Raw genomic sequence first — 14317 nt, forward strand, 5'->3', positions numbered from 1 at the left:
CACACTGGGTATACAGCTATGATTATAAGTACACCCAGAGGAAATTACTTGATATTTTTCCAAGAATCTGAGAAAGTTTACACACAGAAAAAGGAGAAACAGGAAAAAATAAAAAAATGCTTCATGAAACCCAAACTAGGGATGTTGGAAGAACAATGTCAGCATGTTTATCTGAATACCAGTGTGATTCAACAATGTGAAAATATGCAAATCAGCTTTTATTGAAATTATACAGACATTAGTTATGAGCACATTTTTTATATTTCTGAATATTTTAAGTTAATTTTTGTGATGAATGTCACATTAATATTACTTAATGGTTTAAACCGACTTCATATTTAAAATCTATACCTCATCAGCTTTAAAAGAAATTCCTTTATCATCGAAATTATGAGTTTGGATACATAAAATACTGAAGGAAGACATCCTACACAATAAAGACCAAAAATCCTACAATACCATGGTTTCCAAACTAATAAGGGTACAGTGTTCTCCTGCCATGTTTAGTTTCCAAAATTCCAAGTCCTAGGTAAGGCCTGGATATGAATAGGTTTCAGACATTAACTATATATTCACCATAACTGTTGTTTTTTTCTTTGAGAGCTAGAGATAACAGCACTGGCACAGTGGGGACAGTAGCGATTATTTAGGTCCAAAAAAAATGTGTCCTGTTTTATTTGGTTTACTCATCCCTTTATACCGAGAGGCGAAAACCTTCCTGTTCCTTTCTTATATTGCTCTACTGGTATCGTAAGCACATTTGTAGATTTCACTATGAAATCTAAATATCATACATAATATTCTAATTCATCTTGTCAGTACATCATGGTTTCAAAATGCCCCAAATATAAACAAACAACAACAACCATCCTAAACAAGCACAAAAAGCAAATGACAAACTGGGAAAAATATGTGCAACTCATATCGGTGACAAATGGCTGAGTTTTTACAATAAATTAGTAATTCCTACAAGTCAATTTTTTAAAAAGCTAACATTCTAGTAGAAAAAATAGACAAAAGATGTAACAGATGGTTCGAGAAAAGGAAATACAAATAAGTAACTCTTTATACAAGAGAAGAGCTTCGACCTTACCCATAAGAGAAATGCAAGTTATAATGAAACACCATTCCTTCTCTAAAAGATTGTCAGAAAGTGTTAACAAACTGTGCTGGTGAAGTAGAGGGTACATTATGAATTCTCATGTACTACTCTTGGGGATGTAAAGTGGTACTGCCTCCATGAAGAAAATACGGTAATTTTTTAATTAAAATTAGAAATATAGATCAAAAAGGACATTAGCTGGTCAAATTAGAAAACTGGAATATGGATAGTATATATTAGAGGAATGTATCCATGTACAATTTGTTGAAGCTGATAACTTACGGCAGTTATATAAGAGAATATCTTTATTTTCAGGAAATACACACTTAACACATTTAGGGGGAAAGGGCCATAACATATTCAACTTATTTATTCTTAAATGGTTCAGAAAATTTTTTTCTCAGATATATGTGTGTATGTATACACACAAACACACAAGAGAGAGCAAGCTCAAAGAAAAAGCAAATGGAATAAAATGTTTCCAAGAGGTGATAAAGAATTTAAAAGTATTCTTTTACCATTCTTATTCTTGCAACTTAATTTCTCAATAAAAAGTTGTTTAAAGTGTGAAAAAAATATACATACCCTTTGACTCAGAATTTTCACTTTTAGGGACTGTACCTACAAATTTACCAACATATGTTAATAATTTATATGCATAAAAGTTCATTATAACATTGTTTGTAAAAGCAGATTTTTGCCAAGGACAGATAACCCACTCAAGTTCCTTAGTCTTGGCTTCACTGAACCACATTCAGCTGCAGAACAGGGCAAAGTCCACCCTTGTCTTTTTCAGCAGGATGTCCTTCAGGAACTGCGCTTGCTTTTGCTCCCAACCTGTTGGGATTGTTCTCATTCCCTGGCTTTCTCTTCCTGGGACTCTGCAGTACCTTCCCAACAGGGATGAGGAAACTTTCCCTTAGATCTAAACCAGCTTCTCTGGTTGTGTAGGTGAGGAGAGAAAAGTAAATCAGATGCTGATACCTATTCTCAACTGCTTTGAGCCCTTCACAGCTTTTTTACGAGTGGTTTGTTGTCAGCAAACACCACCTGAGATCATCAGCGGGTGCCAGACAGGACTGAATGAATAAAAAGAGGTTTAAAGCTACCACAACTTTCATGAAATTTATTGACCAGGTCGTATATTTTCTTTAACCATTTGCATCAGTTTTTTTCTGTTATAAGTACATTTCCTAAAATTAAAGTAGATTGTCAATAAGAAGCCCTATAAGGTCAATGGTCTGAAAAACAAAGATCGTATGTAAATGTTTTACCTTGACGTAGCAATATGCATTTATTTTATTATTTACATTTCTTCAGTTACGTTGCATATATTTTCTGTTTATTAGATTTCTTCTTTGTTGAATTGTCTGTTCATGTCTTTTACCTATTTTTGTTGTGGGAAGGCAGCCTTGGTAAAAACTAAAACTTAGGATGGTATAACGAAATCAAGTCCAACATTCTGTCCTTCCTGAAAAAGTAGGCCCTAAAATGCCAATAATTTGGCTCAGCTTTCCCTCTCCCTCTCCCTCCTTCTCTTCTTCCAGTACATCAGAAAGGGCACTAGATTTGGAGTCCTAAGACAAAGGTTCATTACTGAGTCGCTAGGACTTATTTACTTACCGATAAACAGAAGGGGCTGGATTAATTGGTCAGCAAGGCCCTATAGGTCTAAAATTCTTTCGGTCTATTAGTCTTTTTCTATCCTCTCCTCAAACATCACCAGCCCCATTCTACCTATGATGGCAAAATGATTTAACTGTGTTAATGATGGGACTTTTTATTTGGTAGCCTTAAATCAGTGGTGATGTGAAAATAAGAAAGAAATACAGAGAAATGATCCTTCATGTCCCCAAACAATTGTTTCTATATATAGCAGTATCCCCTTATCCCCGGAGGATAAATTCCAAGACCCACAGTGGATGTCTGAAATATGTTTTTCCTATACATACATACCTATGGTAAAGTTTAATTTATAAATTTGGCAAAGTAAGAGATTAACAATAACTAATAATAAAATAGAATAATTATAACAATACGCCATAATAAAAGTTATGCGACAGTGGTCTCGCTCTCTCTCAAAATATCTTATTGTACTATACTTACCCTTCTTGTGATGAAATGAGATGATACAATGCCTACGTGATAAGATGAAGTGAGGTGAATGACGTAGGCATTGTGACATAGCATTAGGCTACTATGAGCACTGAACACAAGCACTGCGATATCATTATAGTCATCTGATAACCGAGATGTCTACTAAGTGACTAAGAGGCGGGCAGCACATCCAGCATGGATACGCAGGACAAGGGGATGATTCATGTCCCATGGGCCAGAGCAAGGCAGCACGAGATTTCATCTTGCTACTGAGAACGATGTGCAATTTAAAACTTATGTATTGTTTATTTCTGGGATTTTTCTTTAATATTTTTGCTCCATGGTTGACCGCAGGTAACTGAAACCGTGGAAAGCACAACCAAGGATACGGGGGTCTTCTGCCAATAATAAAATTAGTTAAGATTCTATCATCTCAGGGTCAGACTTTGGCTCTGTTGAGGATGTTAATGACATTCTTGCAAATAAATAGCTTCAAAGCAAATAACTAAATATTGACTAAAAGCAGACCACTCCAAAAACTTGGTTTATTTGGTATTGCAAAAGAATAAGCCAATCACATTGGCTTTGAACCTCCCACTTCTTATTTTTTACCAATCCTCTTCAATATTCTGATATCCACACAACTATGTGAGGCCAACTTTCTTCGAAAAGATGAAATTACATAATTGATTTGTGCATTGATAAAGCAATCCTGTTTTAAAATGTTTTAATCTTCAAAAGGGCCATTACTTTCAGTTTTCTAATATCCCCCCATCCCACCATCTGCCATTTTCTTAAGCAGAAATTCAAATTTTTCTTTCAAGAATTTGGCTCCCCCTAAAAAATAAATACAAATTTTTTTACAAATGGTGGGGAGGAGAAATTCACTCAAAATTCTACCATTCTAATGCAAATTTTTTTGTTTTTCTGTATTCATCTTTTTTCACACACATCTTTAGTCATAGTCATGTGGTACATTCTGCTATTTTTACCATCAAACATTTTCCATGTTGCTACATAGCAATAGCTATCATTTACAGTTACAACATAATCCATAAAGCGAGTATTCATTATTTATTTGACCATTCTGTACTGGAGGGCATTTAAATTGCCTCCAAAGTTTTACTTTCTTACAGTAATGGTATAGTGAGGATCTTTACGAATATAGCTTTTTTTTCTTATGAGTCATTAGGCAAGAGCCTAGGGAGTGAGATTCTAGGTCAAGTTATATGACTATATTTGGCATTTTTAATAGATTTTGACAACTTATTTTTTAATCTAACATTAAGTACTATAAAACATCTAAGTGTGATACTAAAATATTATGGGATATGAAAAATATTCCTTTTTCATGGATGTAGAAGGTGAAGGGTCTCTAAAGATGATAAAACGAATACCTTTTTCAGTCCCTTGATTCCTCACTGCTTGAGGCATAATAAGCAAACATTCTACAAAGGTCCCTTCATCTGGTGAAACTAAAACCCTATTTTGAAGTTTCAGTAAAAGGGCAAAAAAAGACCCTACTGAGAAAGTGTCTGTCAGATTTCTAGGCATGATAGTACTTATTTTTATTCAACTTGTAATTCTTTTTCTCAAGACCTGACTCCTCTCCAGACACCACTTGACTCTTAGTCATGAATAAATGAACGGATGACATCAAGAATGAATAAGGGAGAGAAACCAGAAAAATGGCTTCAAAGAAACATAACAGAAACATTCTCTTACTTCCTTACTTCTTACTATTAACATCAAGAAAACATGCCAGCCAATCTTATTCATTCTGTGATATCTTGATTATTAAATACTTTCCCCTTTTTATCATTATTCATACATGAAATATCTTTTAATTCATACACAAAAATGGAGACATAGAAAGCCCCCCACCTTCCAACAACAAAAACCCACTGCTACAGTATGATGGACATAAGAAAAAACCTGAAAGAGGACGTGGTAGCGGTTAGCACGTCTGCTTTACACGCAGAAGGTCCTGGGTTTGCACCCCAGTGGAGCCACAGTCCATGGTCTACGGCCATGCCACCCTGAACAAGCCCGATGTCTGATCTCGGAAGCTAAGCAGCGTCGGGCCTGGTTAGCACTTGCATGGGAGACCGCCTAGGAAGACCAGGTGCTGTAGGCATAAATAATAATATAATAATTTTTAAAAATCTGAAAGAACACAAAATCAAATATACTAGAAAATATAATAGGATCCACTATATATAGACTTTTGCAATTTGCTTTTTATGTAGCTTTTAAATATCACTTTTCATTATGAAATATTTACAGCATGCAGAAAATTATAGGAACTCACCAACCAGCTTTGTCTGATCTTAACCTTTTGCAATATTTGCTTTAAACTTTTAAAAATAAATTATAGAGTTGAAGCCCCTTCTGTGGCCCTGTCCTCTATTCCCCTCCCTCCTTCATAGAGACAAACCACATCCTGATTGGCTTATATATCATTTCTATGCATGTTTTTACATTTGTATTACATAAGCATGTTTCAGTAAAATATATTTACCTTACATCATCAATTCTAAGATTATGTTTGTCCACACTATAACGTTTTTAAAATTGGGATGCATCTTATAATCCATAATAAAGCCTTACATCATAATTTAAAAGGTTTTCTCCTTTTTTCAGTGTACATTAAAATAATGGTGCATGTCAGCATAACTGTTTTAGATTCTATAAAATGTGGTAATACTGTTTTACAGTTTTTAATGAAATGTAAATGCTATCATAGTAGACATTCTACAACTTCATGTTTTCACTCAATACTATGTTCTTGAGATTTACTCCTGTCATTACTTACATGCAACATCTTTAAATGTCTTAATTCACCATTACATGCCGCAGGACTAGGAGTCATTGCGGTAAGGAGGAAGTCCTATGCTTACTGGTGGAAATGGTAACCGTTACATTCAAATGCGTGTGCTTGACCAAAATAAAGAGAAGATGTAAAAAACAAGATGGATATAAGAAAAAAGGGAAGGAAAGAAGAGAAACAGAAGACACTGCCTGCTTAATCTGTAAGTAGCTAGGGACAGCAGACATCTGAATAACTAAACATGATAACTCAGGAATAAAAATGATAAGGAGGAACTGTCTCCTGGAAATCTGTGCTGCTGCTACTCCAGAGCCCAGCCAGAGATGCAACTTGCTCATGTCAGCCACGCAGGCACCAAGACCCCAGGTTCTTCCTTTACACAGCCAACTCCTCTCACTCACTCAAAGTGGACCGAACACCAGCATCATGATAAGGCAGATCACAGTGACAGAGAGGGGGAAAAAAAAGTAGCATTTACACAATCAGTCTTTGTTTCCTCTGACTTCTCTGTCCCTTCACCTCAACCTCATCTCTCCACTCCCCTCTCTCTGCTCATTTATATTCCTCTTTCTATTATTTTAGTTGAGGAAATCCAGTTCAAAGACCTACATCCACTGTCTGACTGCTCTCCTACACACACACACACACACACACACACACACGCCATAGTAATCCCTAAAGTACTAGATTTTGCTGATGGTATAAAAGAAAAATTCCATTACTGGTTCCTAAGACCAAACTCTAATTTTGGCTTATGGAGAGTTAAAAAAGGGCAAAAAAAATGATAAAATTATATAGCTCCTGATAGCATTTTCTTTTCTCGTTCTATATGATCCAAAAATACTTTGCTGGAGGCAGATTTTTTTAAAAAGGGCCTCAATAAGTATTTCTACTAATACACAGAGCCCTTACCTTTCAGAATCAGAGAACATATTGTGATTATTCTTATAGGGATGTATTATTTGCTAATTAATTCATCTATGTGTATTTGCCCCTTCACCTTATTTAACCCTAAGCCAGTTGGAAAAAAAAAATGATACTGCTTTATTTATCTAATACCAATTGACAGAGAAATGCCCACATATAAGCATATTTTTAAAGAAATAAAAGTATTACTGAATTCATTCATGTTACTATAAAAGAAAAATAGAATTCTTAAATTTATTAATGAACTCTATCTTTTTATCTTTAATGAAGGTAATATTTTAAACTCTAGTGTATTTTATTTAATATAGGATAACAGAACCAAACACCCCAAACCGTATTACTGGTTTTCTTTCCCTGAAACATTACTGTAACCCATAAAATCCTCTAGTGTGCTAGTGTTTGGGAGCATTGTGCAACTAAAGTTCCTGTTACCTGCTGATGTATTTGGAGTGTGTTTGAACATAAATTATTGGAACATTCTTTCAACTCTCAAATTTGATTAACATTTTCTGTCAAGTTATCCTAATTAACCTAAAGCCTTCAAGCTTCAGGATTACTGCTGCCAGTTCTGTATAATCGTTTGTTTAATGCACAGTCAGTTCTAATACTCTCCAAGATGAAATTGCAAATATAAACCCTTTTTTATTTCTACTAATTAACTAGACATCGGAATGTGCCATGCCCTATAATCTGTATTAATGTGTAAACACAAGTTTTGCCTACTTCATATGAAACATTCAGAAAGAACTTATGAAACAATTTCTTCAGAGAAGGACTGTCATTTGTTCAAAAATTTCACTGAATGCCTACTATGTGCCAAGCTCTGTGCTGGAGAGAACAGATATAATTGTAAACAAGACAGATATAGACAGACTCTGCAATCACAGACCTTCCTTATGACTAGTAAGGAAAAGAGACATTAACAAATAATTACAACTAAATAGTGAGAAAGCTAATGCCACAACTTGTGCCTTGCACAGCACCTGCCAAAGTTAAGCTCAGTACATACTGTTATCAATACCTCAATTTCAAAAATACAAGTACCGTATCCAGTAAAGGACTATGCTGAATTTATAAATCAGGAGTGACACAAGGGGAGGTTAAGAGATAACAAAGTCATGCTTCAAATTAAAACTGTAGCATAGTGGTGATGGGTGCACAGCACTGTAAAAGTCCTCAATGCCACTGAAATGTACACTTAAATTGGTTAGAACTGTAGATTTCGTTATATATATTTACCAGAATTTTTTAAATAGCATAAAAAATTGCATTCGATTCTTAAATGTTTAATGAACTTCATCAACGACTTTAGAACACATGAGCACTTCCAAGTCTCAGAATGGTGTACAAAAGGTGGAGAGAAGAAGCCATAAAGCATGCAACTGAAAACAGATAGAAAACATGAAATTACTTTGCTTTGATTCTCTTCCAGCCTTATAACAGTCATTCAGTTCACCTTTCCTGCTCACATATCAGGCTGTAGGACACAGTTGCGGGGGCGGGGGAGCCAACCCTCGAAACTGGTTTCACGACAAATTCATAGTTTCCAATCTTGACTGAGTTCTCAGAACTGTTATCAATTCTTTTCCTTATCACTAATCAGCTCCCAAACCTTTGCCACTCTTCTAAACTGCGACTCAACCCCACATACCACATTTAACAAAGAACTTCTCAGGGTAAACAAAGGCCCCCTCAGCCTCCTGACCCTCACCAACCCTACCTCCTTCTGCTCCAGTTCTTACTCTCTTCTCTCCAGGCCCTGAAGAGGTGGTACCTCAGGCAAAGCCCCCACCACCAGCTGTGTTCTAGATTCCATCATGTCCGACCTGCTCTCGAACCTCATTCCATCTCGTAACCACTTGGTAACTTCACCTTCTCCCTCTCTACAGGCTCCTTTTCCTCAAACTATCCCCATCTTTAACAAGTCATAACCCTCCCTTGACCCTAATCCTCCTCTAGCTACCCCTCAATTTCTCCCCTGGATATCACTTCCTCACTTCTTAGCCTGCACCTCCATCTCTACCTCTCATTTACTGCTCCGTGGACTACAATCAGGCCCCACTCCCTGCACACCTAGGCCAATGAGTGTATGCTGGCCAGAGTCACCAGTGATTTCCCACTGACTCAATTCAATGGGCCCCTTTCAGTCCTTTTTAAAAATAGGAAATCTCGGCCACATCTGACTGATGATGGGCAGGGCCACAGTTTACCCCATCGCCCAACTGAAAAATCTCTTTTCTGAGTCCTCCTACCCCTACTATTTCACCTCCTCAGTCAAAATTTCTTTTAACTAAAAATACATATAGAGTATTATTCTCTTGTGAAATATAAAAATACAGATAAGCTTATGGAATAAAATTAAAAATAATAATAAAGTACACAAGAGAAATAAAAACATATGTCCACACAAAGCCTTGCACAAAAATGTTCATAGCAGCACTATTTATAAAAGGCAAAAACTGGAAACAAGCCAGATGTCCACCAATATGTGATAAAAATTGTGGTACAGGCATACAATGGAATACTATTTAGCAATAAAAAGGAATGAACTACCATACGTGCAAAAACATGGGTGAATCTCAAAAGTATCAGACTGAGTGAAAGCTAGACACAGAAGAAAACATACTGTATGATTCCATTTACAGAAAATTTCAGGGAAAGCAAAACTAGAGTCACAGATCAATGGTTGCAGGGACTGAGTGTAGGAGAAGACTGACTGCAAAGGGCCGTAAGGGAGCATCTTGGGGTGATGGAAAGGCTCTGTATCATGACAGTGATGGTAGTTACATAACTACACATATCCTCAAATTGTAGGCTTAAAATTGGTGAATTTTATCATATGTAATTATCTCTCAATAAAGCTTTTAAAAACTAAAGTGAGTCTTTTAGGATGTGTCCTAGTTAAGATTTCTAAATATGCATTTGTTTTCTAAAGTCTTAATTTTTATTTTAGTTCTACTGTAGTTCAATCTCACATGTATTGTTATGTTTCACATAACAACACAAACTCTTCTCTACTGATTAGAAACAATACATAGCAGAATTCTGTTTTATTTCCAGAAACCTTATCAAGGGCAACAATTTAAAATGTAAATATGTGAATTGTTATTATCAAAGTGGCAGTATTTTGATTGTGATAAATTAGTATGTCTCTGATTCCACCTGCACAGCATTCTCATTTACTCTAAAACATAAAGATCCCTCTGCAGGGTATTTGCCCCAAAGACTTGAAAACTCAATCTGAAAAGATATTTGCACACTTATGTTCATAGCAGCATTATTCACAATGGCCAGGACATGGAAGTGACTGAAGTGTCCTACAATAGATGATTGGCTAAAGAAGCTGTGGTACATATATACAATGGAATATTACTCAGCCATAAGAAGAGGTGAAACACTGCCATTTGTGATAACATGGATGGACCTTGAGATAATCATGTTAAGCGAAATAAGCCAGACAGAAAAAGTTGAAAATCACATGATATCACTTATATGTGGAATATAAACCTAAAAGCAACAAACGAACAGGGCAAACAGAGACTCATGGACATGGACAATAGACTAGTGGTTATCAGAGGCGGGGGGGGGGAAGGGAAGTAGATGGGTTAAAAGGGGTCAAATATGTGGTAACATTAAAGAATTTTTAAAAATAAATAAATTTTTTTAAAAAAGATTATTTGGGAACCTCATGAATGAAGACCCCAAACTCCAAAAAATGAACATTGGTCTGCACTTGATACACTGTACACATGAGGAAAATACAAGGCAAGAACTTCCTTCTTTTTCTTATATCTTTGAAATCGAAATGTATATTTTTCTTTAGCCCCACTCTCACCTCTAGCATCTAATAATTAATTATAGCACTTAAATAATGTTGACTCCTCAAAAATATTTATTTAATGCATAAATAAATGGACTTGCTGTCACCAAGAAACTCACATCCCAAACAATCTATATTCAAACCAATTTTGTAATGTTATTAACTTGCCTAATTTTAGTAACCAAAAACACATACACAGGTCACAAGTCTTTAACTATTAAGGCAGCTTTGTTAACCCTCAACTGGGGTAAGGCTATGAAAGTCTACCTAAAAAACACAAGATAGTGTATTAATGTATTTTCCTTTTTGTTTTACACACAGTTTCCAGAGTTATGGAATGATCATGCTATAATACAGGAAAGAAAAGGCTGAAGGCAACTAGTTTCCATTCACTTATTATTAGACTTAGAAAAGCTGATCAGTTTTGACAGTTCTACTAACTCACTGACTTGCTTTCCAAAAAACTCAGGATATTTCCAGCTAAATAGAGTAATTATCCAAAGATTAGTGACCAAATGATTAATTTATCCTCTTAAGTGACTATAAAGAATAGGGATTACACTGCCTTAACATTTTTCCAGAACCCATTCTCAGTTGTCACCAGACACCCAAAGTCATCATAATGAATTAAAAGAAGACCGATTAATTGGATTAAGCATTACTTTTACCCAATTCCCGCCCCCCAAGAGAATAAGAGTCTGCCTTTTAATTTAAATGGCTCAATATTTGCTTCCTAATTGGAATTACAAAAAAAACAAGTACCATGTTTACAGAACTAATTATCATAGCATATACAAAACAAATGAACACTAACTTACAGAAAATACTGTGTTTTGAAGTGAATACCAAAAAACATACATTGCTCTTTTATGATTCCTGACCTTTGGTATTAGCGAGTCTCTTTCTGTCTGGTGTGTTGTCATGGGATTTAAAAAGACTACGTGGTTTCTATTTCTCAAACTCTGAGGAAAAAACACTTTAGTTAAACTTCCCTTTTCCTCCTCACTACACTACTCCCTCCGAAATAACTAGAAATCAAATTGTTAGCAAGCCAGTACTTCCCAGTTCATCCCAGCCGGCACAACAGCAGACAAGCATGGTCAAAATACTGCCTTCAACCTTGACCTTTGCCTTAATACAGACCTTGTAAATGAATCCAAATGATATTAAAAGACGAAACAGTCGCTGGAAGAGTAAGGGTGTCTTGGCTTACAAAATAAGCCCTCTTCTTGCACAACTATCAATTCCCTTTCATCCACCCCCTGCTTTCACTAGTTTTTCCTCCTGGGTCACTGCACTTCCAGCACTTTCAGCCAGGCTTCAATCACAAGAGAGCAATTCAGGACCTGAGTTCTGGGAGATTACAGCACAGCACGTGACTCGACATACACGCCTACAGAGACGCTGTGCCAACCTGCTCAGTAACAATAGTGTTTGACATATCTGTTGTGCTTTACACATCCAAAGCTCTTTAACATTCTATTATCTTACTCAAGTATCACAGTTACACTGTGTAACAGGAAACGAAGGCAAAAGACACCTGTGTGTAGCCAGGCGGCCAGTTATTATCTGAATTAAAACTGACTCCATTCCTGCCCAGTGAGCACCACCTGACCTCCTCCTCCTCTTCCTGTCAAACCTCGATGTCCAGTGAGTATACACACGTGAGTCATGTTTCTTAATAAAGTGTACGATATGCCACCCTGGCCCTAGTCAATTTCATTTATTTTAGTTTTCTAGTAGTTTTCCTAGACAATTCTTTACGAGTGAGCCTACACTTAAAAGTTAGCTGTTTTCATTATGAATTGCGAATGAAGCAGCTGACTCGGTTACTAAACTCTGCAAAGGCTGATCTACATCTACAAAATAACATCACCTGCCTGTTAAACGAGTTTTCTAACACTGTCTCTATTTTACATTTAAATTAGAAATGCACAAATTAATTGAAATGATTCTAAGCTGTTCTCACAGTCTCCTGGCCTAGGACATCTTGAAAATAAGACTTACAGATTGGCTCAATGACATCATAAATTAAACGAAACAGTAAATGCCGATAGTCTCAGAGGTCATATTAAATTAAAGGGAAAAATGACTAAGTCTTAGGACTAAGTTTTGGAAATACTTAAGACAACGGTAGTAAAAGCACAATCCCACCTTTGGAAAGTGGCAAATGTGAATCAGAGAAATCTAAATGCTGGAAAGACTTCTTAAGGAATGAAGTTTTGTTACTTTTGAATAAGATGATTGCAGTGGAAACTAAGCTACCTAGCAGCAGACCCCAGGTCTGCTTAAGACAGAATTTCTGGGTTTCTATGATATTATTACATCATGTTCTTCTTAGAGACATATGCTCTTTACAGGGATCTACCTCTGGTCTCAACCTCACTCTGAGGCTCCAAGGTTACACATAACTTCCAGTTATCTGGCTGACATCATCCCCTGATGTTCTGCTGGCATTCACGTGCCTAACATCTGAGTCAGCCTTTTCCTGTCAACTCCTCTTCCTCATGGCCCTGGCTCCTATCAATGGCATCATCCTTGACTGTCTACATAACCTGTAGGGCCCAATACAAAATGAAAATGTGGGGCCTCCCAGTTCAAAAATTATTTAAATGCAGTCTCCATACGTAGGCACCATTTCTGTTTCTGTGTCACTGTCCACAACCATCATTCCCACAGTCTATCCTTTGAAATGTCTCACATCTGTCTCTTCATTTCCATTTCTACTGCTGTGCCTCAAATCTCACCTGGCTCTCATTCAGCCAAGGGCTTCATAGTTGGTGTTCCTATTTCTTTTCTTTTGCAACCCACTTACATCTTTTTAAGGCACACATCACAAACCTTCATTTTCTCCCCATTGCCTGTCTATTAAATAATGTCCAAATAACTTAACTCAGCATTCAAACCTTCCATTCCCCAGCTCCACCATCCTCTTCCAGACTTATCTTCTGTGACATTCCTCTACATATTCTAGGCTCTAGCCAAACCAAACTCTTTGTCATTGACTTAATAAGCCCAGCGTGTAGTCAAGTATAAAGAACCTGGGTCCTCATACCAGAGACTTAAGTTCAAAGCCAGCCCCATTACTTACCAACCTCAGATGCCCATCTAAAATGTAATGATCATAATCGCAGTTACAGGATCACTGAATAGATAAAACAAGATAATATAAAATACATATAAAAGGACAAATAAACAGAGATTTATGGGCATGGACAATAGACTAGTGGTCACCAGAGGGTGAGGGAGAAGGGGAGAGAAGGGAGGGAGACAGATAGGATCAAAGGGGTTAAATATGTGGTGACAGAAAGAAATCTAACTATGGGAGGCGAACACACTATGTGATATATATATATATGCCTTACTGTTAAATTGTATACCTGAAACTTATTGGATTTCATTAACCAAAGTCACTATAAAAAAATTAATTTAAAAATAAATAAATAAATAATAAAGTAGCCTCTACAAAAAAAGAAAGAAAGAAAGAAAGAAAGAAAGAAAGAAAGAAAGAAAGAAAGAAAGAAAGAAAGAAAGAAAGAAA

The 14317-nt window shown here is 36.2% G+C and overlaps 1 protein-coding gene and 1 pseudogene across 1 annotated transcript in view; one reads left to right on the forward strand and one right to left on the reverse strand.

The window, feature by feature from the left end:
* The window catches only part of SLC16A10 (solute carrier family 16 member 10), a 92441-nt gene that overhangs the window by 66308 nt on the left and 11816 nt on the right, over window positions 1–14317 (reverse strand). The gene's annotated exons all lie outside the window — the stretch shown is intronic.
* LOC111742825 lies at window positions 5221–5336 on the forward strand (annotated as a pseudogene).

This window comes from Pteropus vampyrus, unplaced genomic scaffold (genome assembly GCF_000151845.1).
Source record: "Pteropus vampyrus isolate Shadow unplaced genomic scaffold, Pvam_2.0 Scaffold101, whole genome shotgun sequence".
Taxonomy (NCBI): domain Eukaryota; kingdom Metazoa; phylum Chordata; class Mammalia; order Chiroptera; family Pteropodidae; genus Pteropus; species Pteropus vampyrus.